Source organism: Harmonia axyridis, chromosome 5, assembly GCF_914767665.1.
Source record: "Harmonia axyridis chromosome 5, icHarAxyr1.1, whole genome shotgun sequence".
NCBI classification, from domain to species: Eukaryota; Metazoa; Arthropoda; class Insecta; order Coleoptera; family Coccinellidae; genus Harmonia; species Harmonia axyridis.
The window spans coordinates 5637123-5653499 of NC_059505.1; the positions used below are offsets into that span (position 1 = coordinate 5637123).

Consider the following 16377-nt stretch of genomic DNA (forward strand, 5'->3'; position numbering starts at 1 on the left):
CATATGGAGATATGATTTAATATCATTGTTATCGGTTAGTTTATCGAGGTGAGAGAATAATGGATGATTTAGGTCAGTATTCTGCTTGAAATATCTATGGTTCTGATGAAGTGATCCACTTGAAATTCTACATCGAACTTGAAATGGCCATTATACAGGAATTTGCGTGTTGGCGTATAATTCTATACGCAAATTCCAATTTGTTTTCAGCAGTAATATCCTTAGGACATTGATAATAGACGAGAAAATTTTATGACAATCGGAAGCTCGTTCCTTGGTAACATAGTGGTTCTATAGTATCGAGGAATTTTTAGACTTCTACCTTGTGGGCTGTGATATTTAATTTATTGAATGTTTGATATACGTATGTTATTTTATTTCTACCTATTTGTTGAATTATTTGAATTATTTTATATGACGTGTGCAAGCAATTGATTGTAAAGCATGAATAAACTTACCGACTTACTTACAGCCCGAAGCCGAAGATTGAGATCTGTTTCCAAAATACGAGCTTGAGAAATTTGTCATAAAATTATGAGGCATTTGTCAATGCGCGAGGGATATCCGGCGGAAAATTTTTTGACAAAAATTTATGTCTTCATTGAAATTAACCAAACATTAGATTCGTTGCTGTTCTCTACTATAGTTGACTTATTAGTAATTCAATATGCTCTTGGGTGATGGCACTGAATCGGTTTGACAAAACTGCCGCATTTGGAGTGAAGCAAATCCTCAAGTGTATGTCGAAACACCATTACACCCAGAAAAACTGACTGTTTGGTGCGCTTTATGGGCTGGTGGAATCATTGGTCCGTTCTTCAAAAACGATGATGGCCAGAACGTTACAGTCAATGGTGATCGGTATAGAGCCATGATTACTCACTTTTTCGTTCCTGAATTGAACAACCATAATGCGCAGGAGCTGTGGTTCCAACAAGACGGCGCAACATGTCACACAGCTCGTGCCACAATCGATTTATTGAAAGACACGTTTGGCCTAATTTCACGTTTTGGACCTGTGAATTGGTCTCCAAGATCTTGTGATTTAACACCGCTAGACTACTTTCTGTGGGGCTATGTGAACTCATTGGTCTATGCGGATAAGCCACAAACCCTTGACCATTTGGAAGACAACATTCGCCGTGTTATTGCCGATATACGGCCACAAATGTTGGAAAAAGTCATCGAAAATTGGACGTCCAGATTGGACTACATCCGAGCCAGCCGTGGCGGTCATATGCCAGAAATCATATTTAAAATGTAATGCCACAAGATTATCTTGCGCATAAATAAAATTCATATCAATCGAATAATCCATCGTTGTTTTATTGCAATTTAAAGTTCTAAAGCTCTAAAAAAAACCCCCTTTATTAGTCGAAACCACCAAAATGTCAGATTTTGACATGTTAAAAAAATTATCATTGTAATGTTGATATGAAATGTGCTTGAAATTGTTATTCCATATCTAAATGCAAATTTGGAACCTCAAATCATACCCATTAAAGAACTCGACAGCAAAAGATATCCGAAAACTTTTCAGCGTAGATACCCTGAAAATTTCAATTTTCTTGTTATTATCTCAACAAACAAACATACTCAAATTTGACCTTCATCATCAGTGGGACTATTTTCCACTCAAATTTTCTAAAATTACAGATTTTGTGATGAAATATCCTGTTTGTTGAACGAGTGTTCAAAAATATTCCTATATTCTCAAATTGATGGGCTCTATATTTTATAGTTCAGATGGTCCCATTCTCCTACATATAACTCTTACAAATCCGACATACAAATCGTGTTCATCTAATACTTCGAATAGATCCAATAAACATCAATCAGTTCACAATAATCGATCATTGGAGAAACGTGATATAAATGGAGCAATAACGTTGTTTATGACAGAAAAGAATATCGCTAGGTGCACGCATGTTTATCCAGTTATGCGCTGTAAACATGTCACTTATGCATGTCTCCCTTATAGAGTGATTTATGGTTGTTGGCGTTTCAGACTAGTGAAAAATCAATTATTAACTATTTTCTGGGTTATCCAAACATTTCAATATTTGGTATTAACAATAGCATGCATCGTCGCTTCTTTTATCTCACTAAAATCTATTTGGTATTTTATTCACCTTTTCCTTCAACTTGCCTCAACTTGTACTCAATCTCATGATAGATAGGAACCTCCAAAATTTACTATTATACTTTTCTCTGTATAATCAACTATTAAGATATGAATACCTATTATACATTACATGTTTCATAAATGGGCTTCTAGGAATTGGAACATAACTTGTCGTCCAGTCAACTGTATGATATGACGAGGAGAAAGTATCGACTTTGTTTTCTATATTGGTACTTGTCTAAATGTACCTTTATGAGCTGAAAATCGTCCAATTTGACACTCTTCTCTTGCAGATAGTTTCAATTGGATGAACTAGATCATTCAACATAGCATCATAAACAGCAGTCAATGTGCGAGATATTTGGCGTTTCTACGTGTGGGCTCATTTGAAATTTTGCTTTCACGAACGGAAATTACATGCTTACCTCTGAACTTCTTCTCAAGACACACTAGCCAGACCAGACTGATGTCACTTGAATCGAATATCCAGGGATCTTTTCTCACATGGCATAAAGAACTTGTCAAAGGCAATACAGTAACTCCACTATGGTTACCGGGATATTGTGGCATTGTAGGAAATACTTCCGGTGTACTTCCGAAAAGAGCACCAAAGTTAACACCTGTTAGCCCTTAGCCTTTTTGTGGGCTTGAAAAAGACCAGTATAAGGCAGCGATCCAACAATAGGAGTCGGACAATAGAATAATCCTTTGGAGGAACACTCCTGGTCTTGCTCAGGCAAAGAAATTTGTGGTGCTTTCATCGACCTATACCAGAAATCTCTTGAAGCCACCAATGTATCGCATGGGAAAGTCAGCAGATGAGATCTGTAGGCTTTGTTGAACGGAGGTAGAAACAGCTAAACACATGGTGTTCAAATGTCCGGTGTTGACTGTCCTAAAAACCTCTCATATGGTATATTTAGTCCTGGATACTCACTGGATAATAGCCCAGGCTCCAAAGGATGTTGTTGGTTTCGTTAAGACTATAGACAGCCTCCTTGGGGTTTGTATGAATGGGAAGAACAAAATATCCACTTGGTCGAAGTTCTTATGAGGCTGACCGAGCCGCAATGACCCCGATTCAAATAATAATAATAACTGTTTAAGTTTGGCTTTGGCACATAGATAATGATTAACTTTTTATTGTGGCAATCTATTTTCCTTATCCTTAGTTACGTGGAACTAACTAAGTTTATCTTTTAAACCAGAATTCTGTTTCAATTCCCACAAAGCTTAAGCCAATGGGACAACTGTGTATATAAGTAGAAAGAAAAGAGTTTTGTAGGTCAATGACAACTGTCCTTCTAAAAAACACCTTATAATTAAAATTCTCAAAGATCAGCATTCTGAAACATCTTGCATATAAAGAGAAATCAATGAGTAGAAGTAAAGGATGTTTTTTTTAGAGCTAAAGAACATTAAATTGCAATGAAACAACGATGAATTATGCGATTGACATGAATTTTATTGATCCGCAAGATAATCTTGTGGCATTACATTTTAAATATGATATATGTATATCGGCGATAACACGGCGAATGTTGTCTTCCAAATGGTCAAAGATTTGTGGCTTATCCGCATAGACCAATGACTTTACATAGACCCACAGAAAGTAGTCTAGCGGTGTTAAATCACAACATGTTGGAGGCCAATTTACAGGTCCAAAACGTGAAATTAGGCGGTCACCAAACGTGTCTTTCAATAAATCGATTGTGGTACGAGCTGTGTGACATGTTGCGCCGTCTTGTTGGAACCACAGCTCCTGGACATCATGGTTGTTCAATTCAGGAATGAAAAAGTTAGTTATCATGGCTCTATACCGATCACCATTGACTGTAACGTTCTGGCCATCATCGTTTTTGAAGAAGTACGGACCAATGATTCCACCAGCTCATAAAGCGCTCCAAACAGTCAGTTTTTCTGGATGTAACGGTGTTTTGACATACACTTGAGGATAAGCTCCACTTTAAATGCGGCAGTTTTGTTTGTTGATTTAGCCATTTAACTAGAAGTGCGCTTCATCGCTAATGGACGTAGTGCGCGATACGTATTCCGCATAGAACCTTTATTTTCGAAATAAAATGGCACTATTTGCAAGCGTTGTTCAGGCCTGAGTCTATTCATGATAAATTGCCAAAGCAAACTGAGAATAAATCATTTGACAGTTGTTAAATCGATCGTCATCTTGAACAGTAATGCCAACTTAAAGTTATATACCTCGAAAAAAACACCCTATATTGTATTTGTTGAATAAAGGTTATTATTATTATATTATAAGTGGAAAGTAGCTGACTAAGGAGTTACAGGTCAAATCCGTATCAACCCTCCTCTACTAATTTTTCACTAGAACATCAATATCATTTCGAGAAAATTGGTAATTAGGTTGAGTCCACCGTGAACTCGAAATACGTCCTACACAAAAATTGATTTTCGTCAATGGTATGGAAACAAAACAAACAAACAGAACAACAGTCCATTGAACCATTCACTGGAAGAGCAGAATGTTTCGTAGCTTAACAAACCTACAACTCGCTTTCCAATTTCGATTGTGTATCAATTCAAATGGAACGTAACAGTCAAAAATTCAAAATATTAATGTGTTTCCATTCCAGCACTCTTTCAATCACATACGTTATGTTCGTGTGGGGACTGTTAACAATTGAATCGTGTGTGTATATATTCTTGCCAATCCATGTGTAGCAGACCAAACTTTCTATCAATTTTAAATATGACAAACAGTGAGAATTGAAAACCATTGAAAATCAGAAACATATTGAATGCTATTTATTTTCCCTTCTATTTTTAATAGAAGAATATCCAATTACAGGAAACGGTAGAAAAGAATATTTATTATTTATAGCCAATTATCCAATTTCATGTGCTGCTGATAACGAATTTCATCAGCTTGAAATCTCTCAACAATATATTTCTGATGCCTTTTTGCAGAAACGTTCATTAAAATTTAATGCCGTCATTAATATTTCAATCCACCAGCTGGAGGAGCCTATTGGCTACCTGCACCGTTTAATGGAGGACTAAAATTTTAATGAACGTTTCTGCAATTGGGCTTGAATCTCTTCGATAGGGCTCAAACTCATATCACAATTTATCGAAGAATAATTTAGACAGGGTTTTCCTTAATTAGGTTTGTCTATAATTAGTACTGCTGGAACTCCTCCTGAATTTTAACAGTGTCTAATAGGGATCTCGACATTCGAAAACGCACATTCCGAATTCCTTTAGTATCATTTATTTCTTGTATTCATTCAAACCGACGTTAAACAGTAAACATAAATTCATCAGAAGAATCTTTCAGTTATAACTGCTCAGCCAGTTCAAAAATGAGTCTTTTTCTTCCTATATATGAAGAGTAACAAAGTAGAAGTCGAAATGAAAACTATGTAAGGGCTAAGCTATATGCAGATAGCTCGTAACAGCTAAGACGTCAGCTGAAGATGGTTTCAGTATTTAGTGATTTTATCATAATGCATTTAGGAATTGAAAAATGCGCAGTGCTTGAGGTGAAAACAAGAATTATTCTAGGCAAAGAAATCTAACTACTTCAATGAACAACGCCATAATTCCTAAATTGAGCTCATAGGAGCCACACAAATACCTAGGAATAAAACAGGCACTCAACATTAAAACGCTCAGAAGATACTTTTCATAAACAAACTCACCACTGATCCTTGCTATTCGAGGAGCCAATTAGAATATTTCAGCACTTAGGCTATCGCAGGCAGAGTACTGAGTTACCAGACGATAGATAGAGAAGTTCATTGCCAAAAACGGAGGATACCCTGGACATCCAAAATAAAGGGATGTAAGTAAAATAGAATGCCCCTCTCACCTGTGCGCGGGCGACCTATTTCCAGAGACAGAAAGAAGGTTGATGGCAAGATCAGGTGATTCCAACAAGAATGTACCTGAAGCACATAACAAAGCAGGACACTCCAATTGACCAGTGTTGCAGATGTTCCCAGACTGCTGAATCAATACAGCACATTACATCTTGATGCTGGCTCCACATGACTACCTAGATAGATATAACTCCATGGCAGAAATATACCACCACCAAATGATGCTGAAGCTTGGCCTACTTCAATATGAAAGTCTACAACAGCGCTGTAGATTCTATTTGGATGTGACACGATAGAAGTATCGCATATATATATAGACTAGGTATCGCACTTTTCGATAAAAGCTATCAAATCTGTATCTTGATTGAAGTCACCATCACAGCCGACAACATCTCCAAGGGATACACAGAGAAGAGTAGTTGAAAATATATACAAAATTGGAGGTACAAAGGACAATAAGAGATTCCATGGATAATTTTAAGAAAAAGAGTCCTGAAAACATTGGCCCGCAAACGTTTAGTTTTCGAGATACAGGGTATTTCTTTCAGTCCTCCTTTTTGTGATTATTATACCAGTTTATCGAATCTTTATTAATTTTCGCTACAGATTGATTAAGTGGGTACTTACTGAAATACTGGTTTTTGGCTTGAGGACAAGGCAAATCAAACAAATCCTTATTGAATTGTCGACGTTTCGATCCCAAGTTTGTACTGAAACATTTATTCTTCTATAAATATTAGCTCTGACATAAACATTGCAAAAAATACAATATTTTATAAGAATTTACTCTAGTAATATGAAATACAGTAAACATATTCAATCAACAGTAAGAACAAACATTGAAATATTCCACAGAAACAGCCAGAAACGTCAGGACGAAAAATTATTAAAATTGCATGGTTCTCGAATTGAATTTACCTTTTCAAATGAATTTCTGAAGTGTTTGGTCGACAATTCACTAAGGATTTGTTTGATTTGCCCTGTTTCCCAGCACCAAACCATTATTCCAGTTCCAAATTGATGATTTATACCGAAATTAAGTTCAATACCTTAGAAAGGAAAGGTGCTATGAAGAAAAAACTTAAAGGTAATTAACTTCAACAACCTTTATCTCTGAAACAAGGCTATACAGCACATTTTTTCTCAAATAATCTGTCATTTTCGTTTTTACCACCAATTTAGGAACGTCCTGTATACAGGGTGGCCACTTTTTCAATGGGATTGTATTGGTAACTTTTAAACCATAAGAGTTAGAAGGTCGGTCAAATGGAGAAAAAGTTGCATGCATAGAAGCATTATCAAGCAGTTCAAACAAATCGAGATTATCAGGGCCGGTTATCGAGATATCATAAGAAAAGTAAATTCTGTCATTTTGATTTTTCTTTTGTTCCCACTTTATTTCAAATATTATCAAAAAATGTTACAGGAATTTTTTATTCGACAGTAAATTGTTCTCAATTTGACGTAATCAGATTTCGTATCCAACGTTTCGTGCTCTCTGGGCCACCCTCATCCTCATTTTTTTCAATACGGACCTGTATATTTTATGATAAATATACAGGTCCGTATTGAAAAAAATGAGGTTAAGAGTGGCCCAGAGAGCACGAAACGTTGGATACGAAATTTGATTCCGTCAAATTTGAGGATAATTTACTGTCGAATAAAAAATTCCTGTAACATTTTTTGATGATATTTGAGATAAAGTGGGAAAAAAAGAAAAATCAAAATGACAGAATTTACTTTTTTTATGATATCTTAATAACCGGCCCTGATAATCTCGATTTGTTTGAACTGCATGATAATTCTTCTATGCATGAAACTTTTTCTCCATTTGACCGACCTTCTAACTCTTATATTTTAAAAGTTACCAATACAATCCCATTGAAAAAGTGGACACCCTGTATAATTCAGTAACCCAAATAAGCAGTAATCTTCTCCGATGTTGCTTCATCTCAGATGATACAACATCAAAAAGCAAAAAAATATTCGTCTGATGAAAAGGAAACAATTTTACCTTTTCGTTGTCGATCGGATTCAAGTGATTTCACGACGAATTTCCTCTGGGCGGAAAATGAAAGCGAAAGAGACGGCAAAATGGATGTCGAGGACAAGTATTGATATTTGCACAACTCCATCAAATCTGATGAGTTTATTGGAGGTTTCGTTCACGACGACGACGCTCGGTCAATGATGCAGAAGTTCGATATTGAAACATCGTCCTGGGAGCGGTGATGTAGAATTGGAGGAAAGTGGACGAAAAACATTATTCCTCTATTCCAGTATCGTAATGAGTTCATTACATTAGGGGAGACAGGCGAGGGTTGATACATTTTTTACATAAGTGTTTATATAAAATTTGTGTTTAACAGGACTTCTCTTAAACAATGGAAATTTATGAGTTCTTGAAATTGTCGGTGTAAAGTGTCTCAAACCTCCCTATATACATGGGAGGCTTGATACACTAAAAGGGAGCTTTGATACAATAAGAAATGAGGTACAAGCAATAATAAGAAATTCATATTTTGTATCATAACATTACCTAATTCCTACATAATTCGCAAGTAATAGTATATTATTCAACGAGCGGTAATGTAGGTCATAACTAACGCAGATGAAGTTTGCTGTAATTCATCAAGTGAGTTATGACCATTACCGCAAGTTGAATACTATACTTTATCTAAGACTATATCAATAAATACTAAGAAAAAAATACAGACTTAGAATATAGACAGAAGGAACGGGAAATAAACGTATGTGCTCGATCCCGATTACAAAAGACATGAAAGCTTAGTGTCACCAATCAAACTAGCTTCGGCTAGCTCGAATCCAGTACAGAGTACAGACATAGAACTTTATTGAAAACCCTTAATAGTTGCCTATAAAAATGCATTGAAATATACCAAAAAACATTCCCTGTAAACGACGACTTAATGACCTTACTGCTACAAACTCCTTTATATTTTTTTCGGGCAAGTAATTCTGTATGGTAACATTACCTGTTTGTCTTTTGGAAATGTATACCTATATAATATTTCATCTTCACTATCTGAATTAATCGTTTTCAGCAAAACATTCACAATAATTAGATATCAACTTAATTTGAAACGTCAAAATTATTAAAGTGACATTCCCTCGGACATTACTCCCCTCAATAATAATAATGGAATGTTCCCTTCCGGCCAATCGAATAGAAGCAGAGAAGTATAGAAGCACATCAGATCCATTTTTTCCGATTTATTTATAGTAAGTTATAGTAGTGAGTTATTATATAACTCACGATGTTTGTTAATAGATACTATTAATTGCTCAAAAGCAATTGAATAATGAACATATAATTCAATAGGAGTAGATACAAATTTTTATTTCACTACTGACACTTGCACAGGCTGTATTTTATTTAGAAAGAGAAGTCGGTATTTTATTCAGAAAGAGAAAGATCCCAAACGAATTATTAAGACTTTTAAATAAAATAGGACATGTTTCCTTACCTTATCAGAACCTCCTTTACCTCCTTCTACTCTAAAAAGTTCGAGATATGTCGAGTACATATTTTCGGAATGTTTAACGAATTATCTTCTTGTCCACTGACACCAAAACGTAGATTATTCAGTAATTAACTTATCGATGGTTGTAGCGAGAGGAACACATCTGATTACTTCTGAAAATATTAAATAATTATGAAAATCTTTTCGATACACAAACATTCGAAATAACGAAAACCTTTTTAGGAGGTTTAGAAGTATCAACTAACTATTTGAGGGAATAAAAATGACCACACAATTAGTCAGAAACGAAAGAACGACGTAAATATTTGTCATGCAAATATCAACATAGAATTCTGTGCCATAAGATGCGCACAGATATGATGTTGGGATTTGACAACAACCACCTGAATCACATAGTGATTGGTATCGATTCGAACATTTAGCAAAATTCTATTCCAATTTTCATATGTTGAACAATTCGAATCAAATTCACAAATCACAGCAGAATGTTTAGGTACTGTTATGGATCGTATATACTTGAATTGAATATATTTATATTTGAATTGAATTCACCTGAAATTAAGAGTCGGCAAGAAATTCAAAAAGATAGCATCATTTTATCAGTTATTGAATCGAATCATTTAAAATCACCAAAAATTAAACCCAGCTAGTATATACGATCCATTACAGTATCTAATGTGAGGAATGACCAAAATTCAGTAGATACTATTCAGCAAACTCCATAGCCGTTTTCAATTTACTTCGGTAGGTAAAGGATATGAGTGGAAAGTATCCTAATAGTATGATATAAACAAATTATCACACACCTTATATGAAAAGAATCAATAAAACTTACATTTTGGTTCAAAAATCCTCTTCAATTTAGCGCAATAATACTTGTCACTTGTATTTTTAGCGAAATTGGCTTGAAACACAAACACAGACTACTCAGATCACAATATTTTTCAACTGAATACCGTGAACAAACACCTGAGATGTGACTTTGCTAGACTATCGAATGAAAAATGAAATGAATTCTTCCAAATGCAACTTGATGAGCAGATAAACGATTTCTACAGAATTTTCTTTAACGTGAATATTGGATGATTCTACGTTCTGTGCGTATCCGAAACGCACAGAATTCTATGTTGATAATTGCATGACAAGTATTCACGTCGTTCTTTCATTTCTGACAAATTGATGTGATCATTTTAATTGATCTGTAATAGAGTTTGTAGGAACTTTCCGATAAAAAGGTTTTCCTTATTTTAATGTTTGATTGTCGTGAAGATTTAATAATTATTTATATCTTCAGAAGTGATATCAGATGGATTGTTCCTCTCGCTACAAACATCAATAAGTTAGGTGTTTTGATCAGTGGACAGGAAGATAAATTGTTAAACATTTCAAAAATACGTATTGAACATATCTCGAACTTTATAGAATAGAGAAGGGCAAGGAAGGATCTGAAAAGGTAAGAAACTTCTAACAACATGAACAATTCGAAACAATTCGCTTGAGATTTCCTCGGTTTAAAATATCTTTAATTTTTGGGGTTTGAACCAACGGAAATTTACACATATAATATTTTGTTTTCTAAATAACCAAAAACAGCTATCCACCTATAACACTTTTGTTGTTGGATTAACCATTTGTTCAATAGACTAAACATAAGCATATAACATTACTGTTTTTTTTTTCGTTAGTTTACTATTCTTCTGTATCATCCCCAACTAGAAAGTTTTATAGTGGTTCCAAATGTAAGCTCCCGAAAGAGGAAATGAGATTCAACGATAAAAAATTATAATCAAGTCTGTTTCCACAAACCATGCCCCTTAGTATGCGGTTGTGTAATTCACCAAATCCTCCTAGAATATTAGACTTTAATTGCAAATAGGGTTTCTATTCATGTTACCCAAATGCGCCAGGGAGTTCCGGAAATTGTCTTCAGACACAATATCGAAGTTAGGCGAATCCTAGGCGCTCAGAGTTCTTGATGGGATGTTCAATAACCAATTTGTGCCAATACAAGGTGCAGTTCCAATTCCAGACATCGATTTATCAATTTACTAATTTCGCCAGCAACTTCGTCCGCGTAAAATACCTTCAGTGGAAGAGATTATTGTGTATACCTAGATAAATATACTGGGTGAGCCTTTGACTTGTACATATATTTCAACCGAAGATTTCATAAGGCCAAAAAAAACACTTTTTCCTTTCCTTTTTTCCGATTCGATTTTTACTCCTCACTCAGTATAGCGGGCATTCTGGAGTTGACCGGACTTTGATGGAATTTTATGTTCGGAAAATATTCATATCATCAATAGAAAACTTCATTCCCAAAATAATATCCTTCGATTCCATTACACTTGCGAGATATAACTAAAAATTAAATTTTTTATATATTTTCAACAGCCTGTATCTTTTCAACCGAGCCGAATCGGAAAAAATGGTGAAGGAAATAAGTGTTTTCTATGACCTCAGGAATCTTTGGTTCAAATATATGTCAAAGACTCACCCTGTAGATAGCCAAACAAAAGTGTTGAAATAAATTTATTAAGTCTTATGGTACACACAGTTTCTACTAGTTTAACAGACTATTGTTATTGTTATTGTTAGTTATCAAACAAATGTAATTTATATATTTTAAAAATTAGAGCCATTTCAAAAAAATCGATGAAATCTACCTTGTAACGATCTTTTCGCTTATGTTAATATAAATATTTCCTTCCTAAATTATTATTTTTTTTATGTGACCCGAATATTGCTTCTCCAAACTCTCTTTTCCACGGACTTTTAATTTTGCATTCGTTACTGCTTTGTTACTGTTCTGATCGATAACTTACCTTATTTTTCTGATTCCTTTTGCTTGAACTGAATAACTTTGAGTCTTTTCTTCCTATTGTTGCTCACCGACAATCATAGAGTCTTTGGGTCAGGAATTCTCTCAATTTTCCGTTTGAATCTACTTTTTTGTTATCCCTCATAGAGAGTACTCTGTACTCACTACTTATCACACTGTTTAGTATAATTTGTTCTAATGCACCAAAAAAAAGTATCTAAAAAAAATTATCTATGAATCCAACAAAACTCTTAAATAATGATTCATTCTTATCCTGAATCTTTCATTTCACTGCCAATCTCTTGTTTGTTAAGTATGACATTACTTATTCTGAGTTGCATACAAAATATACATCTTCCTTCTTGCACTAAGCGATTCAAAGAAGATACTAGATATTAGGCGGTGGAAGTTCTATAACAAAGGAGTCTAACATCGTAAAGAGTCATTAGAAAAGACATGAGGCAGGAACAGTAGGTACACAGGAATCGAAGTAATCTCTTAAGTATTAAATGGAGAAATATTTTGTCATTGTCAGTTCAATCTTTTTCGAAAAAGAAAGCTTCTTCTTTTTCATTCAGAAGGTTTTGCCAATTCGATCTGAAGAAATAATACGTCGGTTATAAGTAGTGCCGTTTCTGCTTAAAAATTCTTTATTCATTAATCTCGATGCCATTTCAGGTTCAAAGCTTTTTTAATTATAAACTCATTCGTTGGATTAAATGTTGTTCATTTGGATAATTTTGTAGTATTCGAACAATAATTAACTGCTATGATTTTCAGTTATCGGCGATCCATAAAAATTGCAATCATAAATATAAGTTCATTATCATCCTTTTTCTTCCGAAATACCCCACTATTCTGATTAACTGAGTAACTTTAAGCAGCTAGAAAGATACACTATCCCCTGCTAACTTGTGTTTGGTATAGTCAACAAAGAAACCAGTAGAGTAGAGTAGGATTGTGGAAGGGGGGTACTCGAGTGTATTTTTCTACACGTGCAATGCATTTTACTCTACCCTACACTATCTTCAGTACTCTATTGTAACAAGCACAACCTGTTCACATTTTTCTAGTAGCGAAATAATAAGCACTCTACAACTGAACTCTACTACTAATTATACCAATGTTAACCAGGCTGAACGATAGATCAAAATCAGAAAAAGACCCAGGTATTGGGGTATAAAGGTCTAAAACAAGGATCTCTATGTCACTCTAGCTCTATACTTGCATCCAAGAGTGTCTCCGAAGAAACCTCAAAGCGGTGCGTACTTTCATCACAACGGACAGCCATGCCACACAAAGGTCCCTGGAATCATATAGCCAGGGTTATCTATTGACATTGGAGTGTCGTAATACCATAAAGCAACTGGCCCGAGGCAATATAATAACTCTATTATGGATACCGGGTCATTGTGGTATTGAAGGAATTGAAAAAACCGATGAACTTGTAAAAAGAGCATCAAGGTTGACACCTGTTGGCCTGAACCCTTCTGTGGGCTTGGAAAATGCCAATACAAGATAGAGGTCTAATGGGAGAGGGACAATAGGACAACCTTCTGGAGGAATACTCCGGGTCTTGCTCAGCCGAAGAAATTTGTGGTGCTTTCACCGACCTATACCAGAAATGTCCAGAAGCTACCACGTGCTGAGCTTTGGGAATTGGTGGGACTACCAACAGGACACCGTCGGTGCAAATGCCTTTTGTACCTCATGGCTAAGTCAGATGATGAGATCTGCAGACTCTGTGGAATGGAGGTAGAAAAGGCCGAACACATAGTGTGCAAATGTCCGGGGCTGACTGGCCTAAAAACCACTCACATGGGAAAGTCAGTTCTGGATACTCACGAAGTAATAGCCAAGGCTCCTAAGGATGTCGTCGGTTTCGTTAACAGCATCGATGGCCTCCTGGGTTTGTATGAATAGGTAGGGTTAAGAAAAAAATATCACTTTGGTCGCAGTTCCCGGCAGGCTAACAGCACCGTAATACCGATTCAGTGAGATAATAATAAAAATTATAAACCAGGCTTTACTGCCGAATTCATTATTCTCGTGAAAGTGCTATTGAATTTTTATTTTGTGTATTGTTACGATCCCGATTCAGTGAAATAGTAATAAAAATTATACCAGGCTTGACTGCCGAATTCATTATTCTCGTGAAAGTACTATTGAATTTTCATTTTGTGTATTCGTTATAAGTGATTAGTCCTATCTGGATCTGCTCGAAAATGATAGACAATTTTGATACTACTTCAAGAAATCAGACAGATGAGGATGCTCATTATTTTGCAATATACTTTATGGATCTCGCACATTGTACGCATTCTCCAACTTTTCTCCAAACTATAATCCTCTAGAAACCACATAACGCCAAGATAAAAACCGTTAACAACCCATAAACTGACGGCATCCGTTAACATCAGCCCCAAATGTGTTCCATTTGTTCTCCACGTTATATACGAATAGATTCCACGCCATAAAATATGACACAAGAGACATGTATCGATTCGACTAAATGAAAACGCGAATATGCCCATATCGATTTAATCATTGGTTGTTTTTGTTTTCAGGATAATGGACAATGGGATCGACTAGGCGTAGATTAGAGCGTGATGGATGAAAAGCGCGAAGGACGTGTCGAGTTGGAAAAGTAATGATATTGCTTATAATGGCTGTTCATTATTGTTACATTCGTGCAGTCGTTATGACTTGCAATAACTGCTATTATAAAAATTGTTTGTCTGGTTCCTGTTAGCGGAATTAATTTATCGATTTTGCTTGTGTGTGCAAAATATAATCGTATTCATCGAAATTGTGATGAGTGAGAGGAATGAAATTGAGTTTGTTCCACAATTGGCTACTGGTTTAGGATGTTGATATGTTCATATATTTTCCAATTTTGTTTCAATAGTTTAACCAAATACTCAATATGTTTTACTTTTGGTAGCGAATACTATCAACTTTCATTTGGCGTTAGTTAACCCTTCGCTCAACAAGTTCCGGGCCCAGACAGTAATCACTCATTTGTTCGCAGTTGGTAGCTCACTTCGTTCGATTTGAACATGGTTCTTTTCGACAGGGAACCACAAAATTCGTTTTTATCCATTTTTTAAACAACAACATGTAGCGTCATTTAAGCTTCAGACTGGACTCTACGTTCTTAAAGTTGGAGCCGCATTTTTTGCCGGTTCGAGTCCATGGAAAGTGTAAAAAATATTCTTGTTGTAATATTAAATATTTCATTTATAAATTCAAGCCTTTTCATCCGTTATCAAGTCATTTTTTCTACTTACTACAATTATGGTAGCTTTCTTCGAATGTTCCTAGATCAAGGCTTTAATTCCCATAGTAGGAATGATCCGATTTATGTCGAAGATTGTTCGATAACTTGTTGCCATTTTGAAGGTAATATCATTATGCCTCTCTCATATAAGCCTTCCTCCCTATTGGCCAAAATTTGAGACAATCGATTCTCATAATTCTCTGTTGAAGCGAATTTTTTAACAGCATTACAATTCTGCTTAGAGATTCACGGTTCGACTTGATATTCAAGCTACTCGATTTAATATTCAAGCTACTTGGCTTCAGCTTGACTTTAAATCAACTCAAGTTCAAGTCAAGTAGTAGTCTTTCAATGTTGAGTCAAGTACTTAATGAATAAATACTTGACCATTTAAAATTACTACTTGACTTGACCTTGAATTGATTCCAAGTCAAGCTCATATCGATAGTGACTCCACTATCGAAATGTGTGGCCTGGAGTTGTCCTGATAGAAAACAATTCCTCTCTTATTGGCAAAAGCTGACCGCTTCTGGGCGATTGCTTCCTTCAGACGGTCCAATTGTTGACAGTACAGTTCCGAGTTAACAGTTGTGCCTTAGGGGAGCAGCTCATAGTAGATAATTCCCTGCCAATCCCACCAAACACACAGCTAAACCTTCCTGGCCGTCAATCCTAGCTTGGCCACCGTTTCCACCGGCTCACCGCGTTTTGTCCACGACCGTTTTCGCTTGACGTTGTCGTAAGTGATGCACTTTTCATCACCTTCAGAATGGGTCGATTCTTTT

At 35.5% G+C, this 16377-nt stretch overlaps 1 protein-coding gene and 1 long non-coding RNA gene across 5 annotated transcripts in view; one reads left to right on the forward strand and one right to left on the reverse strand.

Moving 5' to 3' along the window:
• LOC123679801 overlaps positions 1-9761 on the reverse strand; it is a 67151-nt gene extending 57390 nt beyond the window's left edge. Inside the window, exon 1 of the long non-coding RNA XR_006747435.1 lies at positions 9474-9761. This is a non-coding gene — a long non-coding RNA (uncharacterized LOC123679801). The remainder of the gene's footprint in view (positions 1-9473) is intronic.
• LOC123679795 overlaps positions 1-16377 on the forward strand; it is a 116567-nt gene that overhangs the window by 3143 nt on the left and 97047 nt on the right. For 2 of the 4 annotated variants that reach the window (XM_045617283.1, XM_045617285.1), the window contains exons 1-2: positions 10798-10944; positions 14880-14959. The gene's annotated coding sequence lies outside the window, so the exon portion shown is untranslated. Of the gene's footprint in view, positions 1-10797; positions 10945-14879; positions 14960-16377 lie in introns of those variants that run through there. The other 2 variants (XM_045617282.1, XM_045617284.1) reach the window with 1 other exon arrangement.